We start from the raw sequence: 12,839 nt of genomic DNA, 5'->3' as shown, positions 1-12,839 counted from the left end.
TTTATCAAAAAGGAAAGAGAAAAAGGAACAAGACCTGTGTCCAGTCCGGAGTGGTGCTCTTGTCACAGATGCCCACAATACGAGAGAGTGGAAGATCGAGTTTGCTGTGGGATGGTCCCAGAATTATGCTCAAGTCAAAGACCTGTGAGTAAGATTCATGTATTATAAGTTTCTGTAACTGAATATCTGCAGTTTTGCAGCGTCATATTGGTTTATAACAAGGACTAAGTAATGGGTCTATAATATTCCACCATGCAAACCTATTAAATATCCAATCTTAAAAATTAATCCTGCTATAAAGGCAATTTTGTCATGTGGGAAAATCATTTACTGAATCATTATTGGCTTATTAAAATGATTTTCAGCTTATGCCAACAAAGATGCTAAGTTCTAAGACATTGTGTAGTTGTTTCTCATCTTGCTATTTTATTCAATACAATTTATGTTTTTACATGAGTAAAGAAAGGAACTTTTTTTGCTTAAAAATTGTTAAGTTTGCATACCATTTCAATATTTTGTACTCCATTGATCCATGGCATTGATACCATCAACACCTTTCCACCCCTTTATATGAGTCGCGTTCTTAGAAAACTGAGCATAATGCATGTGCGTAAAGTGTTGTCCCAGCTTAGCCTGTGCAGTCTGTACAGGCTAATCAGGGACGACACTTTACGCCTAAATTGGATTTTTGATAAGAAGAGACATTTTAACGAAAAATGTCATAAAAGCGGAAGGTGTTTCCCCTGATGAGCCTGTGTGGACTGCACAGGCTACTCTGGGATGACACTACGCACATGCATTATGTCCAGTTTTCTCAGAACAAGGCTCATATAGTCTAGTGTGCTGTCTCACTGACTGCTGATTGGAGTTACATTTGCAAGAAAGTTATAGTATAATCTGCAATAATTTCTTTGTAGGAGATGACTCTATCGGTGCTGGATAGGATGACCCTCTACAGTCAGCAGCAGTATCGACAAGATGTGTTTTCCTTTTATGCAGAGACACTAGCAGATGTCAATAAATCTTTCAGACATGCTGCATACAGACAATTTACCATCTTAATGCATGGGAAACTGACTGCTGGAGACAGAAGAATTGTCACAGCATGTTGTGTTAAATTAATAAGGGAGAAGTTTCCTAGTCTTTCAGGCCAGTATACAGGCTTCATACCAGGTGAAGGCCCAGTGATCTAACAATTTTGCATAATTATGCCCCCCTTCAAAGAAGAGGGGGTTTATTGTTTTGCACATGTCGGTCCGTCCACCAGATGGTTTCCAGATGATAACTTAGGAACGTTAAGGCCTAGGATCATGAAACTTCATAGGTACATTGATCATGACTGGTGATCATGACTGGCAAATGACCCCTATTGATTTTCCGGTCACAAGGTCAATGGTCAGTGACTAGAAACAGTAAAACGGTTTCCGGATGATAACTCAAGAACGCTTACGCCTAGGATCATGAAACTTCATAGGTATATTGATCATGACTCGCAGATGACCCCTATTGATTTTCAGGTCACTTGGTCAAAGGTCAAGGTGACTAGAACCAGTAAAATGGTTTCCGGATGATCACTCAAGAGCTTACGCCTAGGAGCATGAAACTTCATAGGTACATTGATAATGACTGGCAGATGACCCCTATATATATTCAGGTCACTAGGTCAAGGTCAGTGACAAAAAACGTATTCACACAATTGCTGCCACTACAACTGACAGCCCATATGGGGGGCATGCAAGTTTTACAAACAGCCCTTGTTTATTCTTATTTCGAGTCATTTTGTTTCACACTTGATATTTTGTTAGATTAGGTTTCTTAAATAACATTTCAAACTATAACATATGCTAATGCATGAATAAACATTTCGAAATCAATAAAAAAGCAACATGTTGCTGTTGAAAATTTGAAAAATAGTATCTTATTATTGTTCAACCATGTTTTGTATCTTGTGTGCTTTCTTTATGTAGTAACCTGTGCAGACCGTCTACATTTTAGCTCAGCCGAGTCTTTCATATCTATTAAATTGATATACAATTGAGGTATTTTATTCAGTGTGATAAGAACTTGTTTGCCCATGCATGGAAGTTTGATTTGTTTTACAAATTTTGTTTTATATTGATCTGAAAAATGGATCGAACTCAATACATGCACATAGAAATGTGACAGGAGTTGGTTCGAGTGTATGATGCTGGCATTTAATTATTTAGGTGATTTGCATTTCAAATGAGTATGTCCATTAAAAAGTATTAAATGTTAATGTGTAAACAGAACACCGAGGCATATATGGATACACTATCACACTCATAGTATCGATAATTAAAGAAGAAACTACTTTCAAGGTCAAATATAAGAGGCTTAGAGACATTGACTCCAATGGTTTATTAAATACAGGCTATAAAGAAGACAATGAAAAACACGTATCGATAATCAAACAAAAAACGAAACTTTTTGTAAGAAAAATTGTGTTCTTTATATGTGTATACATGTATTGATAAAAATCGCACAAAATATATAAAAAAAAATAAATATATTTTATGCTAAATTCAATATTAAATTTTCCTGAAAAATGTCATTGCATTGTACAACCAAGAGCATTCATTATCTATTACATAATGTAAGATTGTACATTTTCGAAACACTTCTAAAATTATATTAACACTAAAGATGTGAAACTTAATATTTATTAACAAAGATAACTTCTGCGTCAACTTCAAATGAATATCAAACACGTCTTGTGCAACAATTCATTTTTTTCGCTTTTCTGAATCTAGAGACATGCTGATCACTAAGTATCAATGTAGGTGGAGGGGTGACAGGTGCTATAGTTGACCTAATTCTTTTGGGATCTTCAGACAGCTGTTCACATTTGCCACCTATTCTTTTCTTGCCTATGGTGAATTCATTTGTAACTTCAGTGATCAAACGGGTTATGTATGTATACTCCTTGGGTTTTTTCATAGGTCTTGTGCTCCAATTACCAGCAGCTTTTGAGTGCACTCTTTCCCCTGAAAGATTGTTTTATAACTGACATGATGTTTGGAAAAATGAAATGACAATTGCTAAATCAAAACCGAGAATTAAGATCTATAGACAATATATATGGCATAATATAAATTTACTGATTCAGTGCATACCATGCTACAGTAGTTATTTTATGCCAGGAGCATTGCTTGCAAAATGTATACGTATTATTCATATCACATGAATGTGTCAAATTTGAGCTTAAATACATCATGTTTGTAAATTCAGTTGAATTGTTAATAATAACAACTTTCAATAAGTAAACATAAATCTGTAAATTGATCCTTACAATTCAAAATTTAATGAAAACAGGAAATGTGTTTCTGACAAACACTATCTCCCCTACTGCGCCACTTTGATTTTTTTTTATCATTTGACAGGTTGAGATGAACTCTTTAAAGCTTATTACTTCTCTTGAATTTGTTTTTTTAACCTTTGACCTTGAAGAATGATCTTGACATTGACCTTTCTACACTCAAAATGTGCAGCTCCATGAGATACACATGCATGCCAAATATGAAGTTACTATCTTTAATATTGCAAAAGTTAAAGTTTGACGCAAACAAACACACAAACAAACAAACAAACCAACATACAGGGCAAAAACAATAATATAAATACCTCTAATTTCCTTCTTTGTCCAACAAAACAGGACGATTCAAGTGTTTTGAATAATCTATTGCTGCTAACTGACACCTGCACCTATAAACAGCATAGCTGAAAAAAAATAATTTAGAAATGAAACTCAGAAAATATAACGCAACTCATGTGAAAATCTGCCTTTAGGACTTTGATGATGTTACACTAGATATGAACTAATTCAACACCAATGACTTGACATATTCATAATCAGAATTCATTTCTTGATTTACTACTAGTTTTTTAAACATCCTGTGAACTAATACAAAAATCCTGTTCACAAATAATTTAACTATCACATGATGAAACAAGAGCACCGCATAATGGGTGCCATGCTCGGCTTTGAAAGCTTGTCAGATTTTTTTTTAGAGGCCACAGTGACATTGACCTAGTGACCCAAAAATGGGTGTGGCGTGTAGAACTCATCAAGAAGCATCTACATATGAAGTTTCAAAGTTGTAGGTGGAAGCACTTTGATTGTAGAGCAAAATGTCAAAGTTTTAGCACGACGCAGGCGGACGACACGACAACGACGAGCGGCTATGACAGTACCTCAGGTTGTCTCCGAAAACAGCCGAGCTAAAAATATTCATATTTTAGTCATTCAGGCAGTTTATTACGAGACTTATCACAAAGGGTACATCATTTTTACATTATTAAAATGTAAATTCTCAAAAAGAAAGAGCATAAATTCCTTTGTTCAATTAGCATGTGTTCATAAAATAAAAAAGAAACACTTTACACATGGAACTTTTTATTTACCTGAAAGCATTTCGCTTTGAAGCATACATCAAAAGATGATTGTTGAAGCTCTCTAGTTCAGAAGTAGTTCTGAAATTTAAAAGCATATTTCATTTCTAAAACAAATCTTTTATACTTAAAGGGTAGTTGCAATAATCCAACTCGCAGCTATTGACCCTCCGGGTCTGGGGGTTGCAACTGGTTTCGCAATTTACCATAGCAAAATCCCCGCCGGGATTTCAGGCGGATATTTATTGGTAAAATTAGCAACATAAACTATTTTCTGGCATGAATTAACACAAATAGATCGTCAATATATCTATAATGAGCAAATTAAGATAACTTACATGATGTGGTGTACTCGCAGAAGAAAGATTTTAATCAAAGTTTCAAACACGTCAAGCGTAAATGTAAATGTCAACTTGTTTGCATATCGAGCAGTTTTTATTAACCAAAAGAAAAATTAAAGGAACGCATGCGGTGTGTTTACAACATGTACTAATAAACGGTTTACCTATGCTTTTCTCCGAACATACAATTTATGTTTTTAAGAAAGGTTATTTTCAAATATTAAATATTTGTTTTAAATGGACAGAAATTTTATATATAATTTGTTCAAATTTTAATTAATACTTATGTTAATTGTATATGAATAGCGCTCAGACAACAGACATTAGGAAGAAACAACAGGAACGATGACCCTTAGATCTGCCGTAAGGGAATTATAACACAACAGCATCTACAGCAGCAACATTTATTAGCTCTAAAGCATACAATTGCTTTTAGCCATAAACAAAATAGAAAATAACAAAAGTGTAGTGCATGGATTATAAGAATTATGAAAACTAGGAATTGATAGAAGTTACAAAAAGTAATCACTGATAAGTAACATAAGTTGTATGACTTTCAATTGATAATGACTTATTCATCAGATACTTTAATAAGGTAAGACATAAATTAAAAATTCACTTCTTAGTAACATAAGACTTATCACTTTAATATTGATATTGAGTGTAATTCATTGACTTCTGAGATAGACATTATTATACATTAAAACAATAAGTAAAGCACTGGAGCATGATTTAAGAACAATGATTTATATAAAAACAACCCATTCAAAGTGTAACTTGTGTTCATACATATATTCGAACACCATATATTCATATGTATAGATACATATAATCAGGGATATCCCCAGGCGATTTTAGCCCAGCGGACTAAAATGCGTGCGCTTAACATTTTCACAAGAGCTTGCAAGCTTTAATCCGAATGCTGTCTACATTCGGCCAACGTTCAATCAAAACATGCACGCTTTTATCAGCGGTGTGTGCATAAGGGGCATAGGTAACACGTATGAACGATTTACGGGTCGTTAATGGGGATCGATTATGGTCGTAATATCATAATGGTCGATAATGATCTATTATTACCGGTACATGTGGAGGTAGAGCAATTAAAGATATGCTCAAATTGTTTGTTTGTTTTATTTTAATTAGTTTAAACCTATTTAATTTAGCTCGATTGCATCGAAAGCCGTATGCTTTTATAAACGCTCTCGAATCTGTTTCCTGGGACAAGAACCAGTACTTGGTGTCTTTTGGGGGAGATCGAAGGAACGCTCACAGTGAGGTTTAAACCCGTGACTTCCCGATCGCTAGGCGGACACCATATCCACTACGCCACGGCGATCTTTAAAATATTTTAATTGTTAACGACTATTGCAGAAAATAAACAAGTATAAAGAACTTGCTTCAAAAATAAACCGTAACTGATGTGTGTTGCGGTTGTGCGTAATTTAAGTTATGAATACAATTAATTGGAATCAAACGTCTTATTTGATTGCTCCCGACCATCTAAAATTTGTTCACACTATTTTCTGAACGGCGACTATAACTTCACAGTACCAACATTTAATATATTCAGATACAATATATACATATATATAGTTTCTTTCATATTTACGGAATTCGCTATATACCTAAAACACATTTTTCTTTAGTCTCTGTGCATGACAGAATACAATCTAATAAACGACAAGAAATTGGAAGCAAGATTTTCCATTGGTCACAGAATGTTTTTCAATCATTTTTTTGCTTTCTGTTTATTTTGGTTGTTATTTAATTTTATAATATATGACTTGACTGAAATGAACTGAGGACAAATACATAAATATTATGAAATTTTGTGTTTTAGTAGCTCCAAAGTAGTGTGGAATTTGATTTATAACATTTAGAAAGTATATTAAGAAATCGACACCAACCGCCTGCCGCTGTGCCTGACCAAATTTCTGGGTAAATTCCAGTACATATATATTCTCCGCTTGTTATTCTTGTCTGTGTATCATTACATTCTCATCAGTGACAATTATCAAATGAAAAATCTCTCCAAAACACCTATCACATCAACACATCCGCATTTTGCACAGCACCTCAAACAACACTGACAAAGATCACACTCACATACAGAACAATTCTTTAAAACGCAACCTTCCTTAACGCATAACTCACTTTCACCCATCTCTTTAGTTAACAAAGTCTTTAATACTGACAGCCTCAAGCACTCAACACTCTTAAACGTCTCTCTCAGTCCACTGTCTCCCACTAACGAACGACCGTAGGGATAAACAACTGCAAGGGACGGTTTCCCATCCCGGCCTGCCCTCCCCACCTCCTGCCAGTATGACAAAGGATTTCTTGGTGCACCCCAGTGGACGACTAGACGAACATCCGCAATGTCAATCTGTAAATGACCAGATGTTAGATTTGTATTTTCAACACGGAACATAATGCCCACGTTATCGACACATAATAAGTTCACCAATGCATACATACGCATTGCCCTGTACGCCATGAATTAATCGCTCTGTACGCAATCAATTTATCAATAACTTTATAATTAATTCGATAAATGAAGAGACTTCGATTATCAACAAGGTTCATGTATTCAATTTACCGCATCTCCATGCCGTAATATCTAGATCAAACAAACACGTTTCGTCAATCTATTTACAGAAAGCTCGAGTAGTTGGTCACATTATTAATTGTCCAGTAACTTACCCCCAATCCAAAGGCCACAGTCGCCACCACGATCTTCACACTTCCATCCCCGGAAAACTCGTTCAGGATTCGATTCTTTGATAAGTCGGTGGTCGAAGCATGGAACATCTATTTCACTTTGTATTTCAATACATGCATATACCAAAACACACATATGGTAAACAAATGAACACATGCATTACCGCCTTTCAACTTTATGTACGTCTTCAATGCGGACTCGAAATATAAAATGATTTAATTAAACAATAGTAAATTATGCTCGATTGGTTATTGTCGGCTCAGATACTACTTCAAGTACCCGGTGTAATTAAAAAAATATACTGCAAAGTATGTGGGGTACAGAAAATATATACCGGTTTTAAAAAGTATTCCGGAGTATGACCGGGTGCGTATTTTCCGTATCCGTGGTACATTGTAGAATACTTCTGAGTACTCGGGGTACTTTTAAGTAGTACCTGAGCCGACAATGACCAATTGAGCGTAAATTATGTGTGGTGTCCCTCGATCGTGGTTAGGCTTTCGCTTTCAATAAGCACGATCACACACAGGGAAATATATGTTAACTTATCAGCTGTATGTGTGTATATGGTACCCCAGGTACTTTAAAGTTTACTAAACCGTTCCCGGTGTACGGAAAATATACTATAAGAACCCCGTCGTATTGCCGGGTGCCTTTAAACGTATTATTCGTACCCGGGAAACATTTAGTTTACCTAAGGGTACACGGGGTACTTTAAAGTAGTTCCTGAGCCGACAGTGACCAATTGATTATGTGTGGTGTCCCTCGATTGTGCTTAGGTTTTCGCTTTCTGTAAATCTTTTAGCTGTATGTGTTTATATTTCATTATAACAATGGATATTCATTTCTTTGTTCTTTCTTGTTTTGTTTGTTTAGTTTCTTTTATGGTGTTTCTTTTTTCCATTTCTTTATACTTTGTGTGAGTGTGTGTATGTCTGCAATATTTTCTATGTATACATGTATATTAAATAATCTAGCCTAATAGCCGAAAACAAATGTGGAATATGTTCAATAAATATTTTAATTGGTGCAGAAAGTGTTTCATAGCATTTCAACCCTCATTCACTTAGTAAAATAGTAAAAATTACACCAACACCACATAGTATCTATATTTTAATAACAACTTGTTTACAATGCAAACATACGCCCGATATTATTCAACTTACTAACGGAACATGCCACTTATCCGATCGCAGCGAAATTACAGTCATAAGAATGTGTCCTAATTCAAACTACAATGTTATACACAATACAATTTCAACTGCTACCATAACGTCCATAAGACCAGATCGTCAGATACCACTGTGAAAACAATTTGTGCAGTGTAACCCTTTCTTTCCCTTTGCTCTAATCGACAATAACAACTTCCGCCATAAACGATTTGAAATCAATTTTATGTTTTGAGCATTTCTCAACAATGTAGACGCAAATTAATGTCGATTGTAACAGGTATTGTGTTTGTAACAATGTATTAGGTTGATTTAACTCGATTTTATGGACATATGTGTGACATTATTTTTTTACATTGATTTTAATTTTACAAAGAAGAACTATGAGCTGTACGTATGTATTCATAAAAGCTCAGAGCATTCAAGAAGAACTAACTTAAAGGGTTTGTGTGTGTGTTTAAGTCAAATCGTGTTCATTATGTAGAAAATAATAACGGGAATTTATAGAAAAGTTGCTTTGACACACAAACTGAAAATGAAGAAGACTTACGCATCGATCAATATTTCCATCATTTTCTCGTCCTTTTCAATCCCAGTAGCTTCTTTAACTCTTCTCCATCGATCACACTGAATACCAATGTCTAGTATCCTTTTCCTTTTATTACACCTGTACCTTGCATCTCTTGTTTTTTAGTCTTTTCTTAGCGCTAGCACTTGTTTTTGTCTGAACCATCTTCAATTCTGATGGCTTTCAGTTTTCGACCGCATATTCGTATTTGTGAAAAGTGATTTTCCAATAAAAAATATTGATTTAAATATGAAATATATTTTATTGGTTGATCAAAAATATTCAATTAAAATTAATTATTTGCTCAACAAGCTAAATCTCTTTCTTAAGAAATAATGTTATTTCTATGCCAAAAATAAATGACGGTACCATGTACCACGTGACTTGTCAGCTGATTTTCAGCTACATTTATTTTTAGGTCAAAAACGTCGAACGGCGTTTTTGAAATATAATATGGAATTCCCAGCCGATTGGGCTTATGTGATGGTTTGTGTTATACTTCCTTTTGTCTGCTTTGAGTTTTTATATCCTTAAATCAAAGGCGATAATCGTTTTAAATATCTAAAACAATAATTTTATGTTTTGTTCAAACAATAATCCATTGGACAGTCCCTTTAAGCCCAATGAGCCATAATAGTCCAAGGATATACTAGTAATAAATACAATTTAACTCAGTATATTTAACATCTTTCAAATATTTTTAAAACGACATGTTCCAAGCACATAAACGTTTTTTGTTTATAAATTTAATGATATTTGTTTCAAAGGAATACAATTTCGAGTGAACACGTTACAACATTGACCAATGTCTGACAAGTCTTAGGTAGTTCAAGTCAAATATTTAAAAACACCCATTCCAACATTTCATATGACCAACTTCCACTATTTAGTATGCTTCAAGTTCAATATTTGATGGTGCCTTCCCAGTCAAAATTGCAGGTGACCGCAGTCAAACATTGTAGATGACCTTAATTGAATATTTGCGTAAACCGCAGCCAACCATATCAGGTAAGTGATATGAATAATAAGTATACATTTTTCATGTGCATTCGCGGTCCATTTTGATTACACCGACTATGACATCTTAAGTGACAGCTGTGCAATATTGCAATGAGCCCCGTAGTAGCAGGTAATCTAATTTCAATGTATTGCAACGAAAACCAAACTGTCAGTAGGTCGAAGTCGAACATTCCATGAGACGCAAGTTTATTGATCATTTATCCGAGAGTATATGTTCTGTGTTAGAAAACAGTAAGTGATACTTATTGTTGAATACACAAAATCATTAATGAAGAAACTAGGAAAAAGATAAGGCCGTGTATAGCACAAATGTTTGTTTTTGTTAGGTAAACCGTAATACCCGCGTGTATGTACACTCGCGTAAAGTCACTCAATCATTTGCAAGTTATTTATGTTGCAATCATAATTAGTGCAAGCAACATTATATTGTTTCGAGTGCTGAATTATGGCTTTAATGCATTCACATTTCAGTCTAAGTTTAAATGGTGCTTATTTTCGTACGTGTAAGACACGAGCCTGTTAAATACCCAGCTAGCACGTAACGTTCAAATAACGTTACGCTTAAGTTCTATTTAGGTTATGATCACACAGAACGTTTCCAGGATGTTTTTTTAACGTTGTAACACAAATCAAACTATCAGTATTCGTAACTCATTTACGTTATATGGAATATATGTTATGAAAGTCACATTTGAACAGTATATGTTTACGATCCTGGGAGGTATTGGTGGACTTTAAAAGTGTAACGTTCCTGTAACGTTCTTACAACGTTTTTGTCGGAACGTTATCGTTAAACCAAATTTCAAGGTGACATTCCTAACGTTCACAGAATGTTATAAGAACGTATAAAAATCACACAATATAAACATGTACATTAAGTATAGAATTCGACGTTGTTCTTTTTTTTTTTTTTTTTTTTTAGCAAAAAACGCTTATAAGTAGATTTGCATTTTGACCCGTTTGTGTATCTTCGGATGTTTGCAAGCGCGATTTTCTTGTTATCTAAACTAGCAGATATTCCGCGTGCGCGCCACTCGATTCCTTTGTTCACTGACCTACTGGCTAATTGGATTTTCAAACTTTGCTGCCATTGAATGTAAACATTTCTGTTCAATAATAAGTGAAGTTCTAACCTACAATCGACGATAAACAACAGTTTGCAAGGTAGGTTTTTATTGTTATTTCAATTTGTAATATTAAAATTGATATCATTATGCACTTGCTTGATATTCAAATTTAGAATTATTGGGAAACTCGTACCATGGAGACTTCGAACCACTTTGGAATATACAAACGTTCACTTAAAGTCGTTTTGTTAGCAATTTGTTGTTGAAAGCATTCTTGAAAACAAATTTAATTACGTGGCAAATAAATATATACACTTCAACACCATTATTTCGAACACTGCTAATCCGAATTCACCGTTAATTGAAGAAGAAATAAAATTCAAAATTTTATCTTAAGCTCAATTATTTATTTTATTTATTTCTAAAATTGAAATATATAATTATGTTCAATGTAGTTTATGTTTGTGTTTGTTGGTCATGATATGATAAAAATAGTGATCTTGTAGGTTAATTTCAAATTAAGTTATGAATTGATACAGTCATAAAATACATGATTACATTTAAAGATGTTGTAACGCTTGATTATTTTACCATGTATGATATAAAATTCGGTTTCATATATGTGTATGTTCTAGATGACGCATATATGTGTGTTTTGTTGGTGTTATACATGTGGTATATGTATGTCTTGTAAATAAAGATAATCATAATAATTTTCCTATTTTCAGTATAGTCACCCTTCAAAATATTCATGTGCTACTCATCTCTTTTGGTGGTATACATTGTTCTTTATTATTTTTCATTCCCATAACACGAAATAGTGCTTTTGATCACGCTAATTGCTAATACATACTTATGCTTCACAATTGTATATATATATGAACATTTACTTTGAAACTAGTAGTGCTCATTTTATCTATAATTGTGCTAGTTTTTTGCATACTTGTGAAAAGTGTCATCAAATTTACCTTTTTATCTCATTAAACTATTTTCAATATTTGGACAATTTTGCCCATACATAGTTTCTATGCGGTTTCAGAGTGTACATGTAGGGGGGCGCGTTTCATAAACACAGCTCTTGTTACCATGGAAACAAAATTTAAAATACCAATGGTTTTATTAAAGTAAATACGTTTAGTCATAAGTGAAAGAATATTAATATCTTTAGCAAATCAAATAAATCCAGCACTACAGCCAAAATAAATGACATATTTAACAATACAAATCACAAGCTAGATGTCAAATATAAAGTCATCCGCAAATGGTAGCTCGGTTGCTGAAATATGCATCGAATAGAAACGTGTTATGCTAACGGTATATCTGTATAGTAAGAGCAGATACTAGCATGTCGAAAGTAGAAATGTGTTCTGTAGCTGAAAAGTTAAGAGATATTTTGTTTTGTTGTACAAATCCAAATATAAAGAGTTGTGAGTTGTTTTACTCTATGGTAGAAGTCTGCATGTCTACTGGGGTATTTCACGCTCATCCGGAAAACAAGGTATTAGCAAACAATTCACTTCACCGGCTTGACACTTGCAG

The 12,839-nt window shown here is 34.0% G+C and overlaps 1 protein-coding gene and 1 long non-coding RNA gene across 2 annotated transcripts in view; both read right to left on the bottom strand.

The window, feature by feature from the left end:
• LOC127837716 (uncharacterized) overlaps positions 1 to 12,839 on the bottom strand; it is a 191,383-nt gene that overhangs the window by 54,683 nt on the left and 123,861 nt on the right. The window lies entirely within an intron of this gene.
• Positions 2,888 to 9,344, bottom strand: LOC127837723 (uncharacterized). The gene is made up of 4 exons (XR_008029450.1): positions 9,196 to 9,344; positions 4,423 to 4,491; positions 3,643 to 3,738; positions 2,888 to 3,005 (listed from the first exon to the last, which is right to left on the bottom strand). It is a non-coding gene; the product is annotated as an uncharacterized LOC127837723 (long non-coding RNA).

The sequence above is a fragment of the Dreissena polymorpha genome, chromosome 7 (assembly GCF_020536995.1).
Source record: "Dreissena polymorpha isolate Duluth1 chromosome 7, UMN_Dpol_1.0, whole genome shotgun sequence".
NCBI lineage: Eukaryota > Metazoa > Mollusca > Bivalvia > Myida > Dreissenidae > Dreissena > Dreissena polymorpha.
This window is presented reverse-complemented; position numbering and strand designations above follow the sequence as displayed.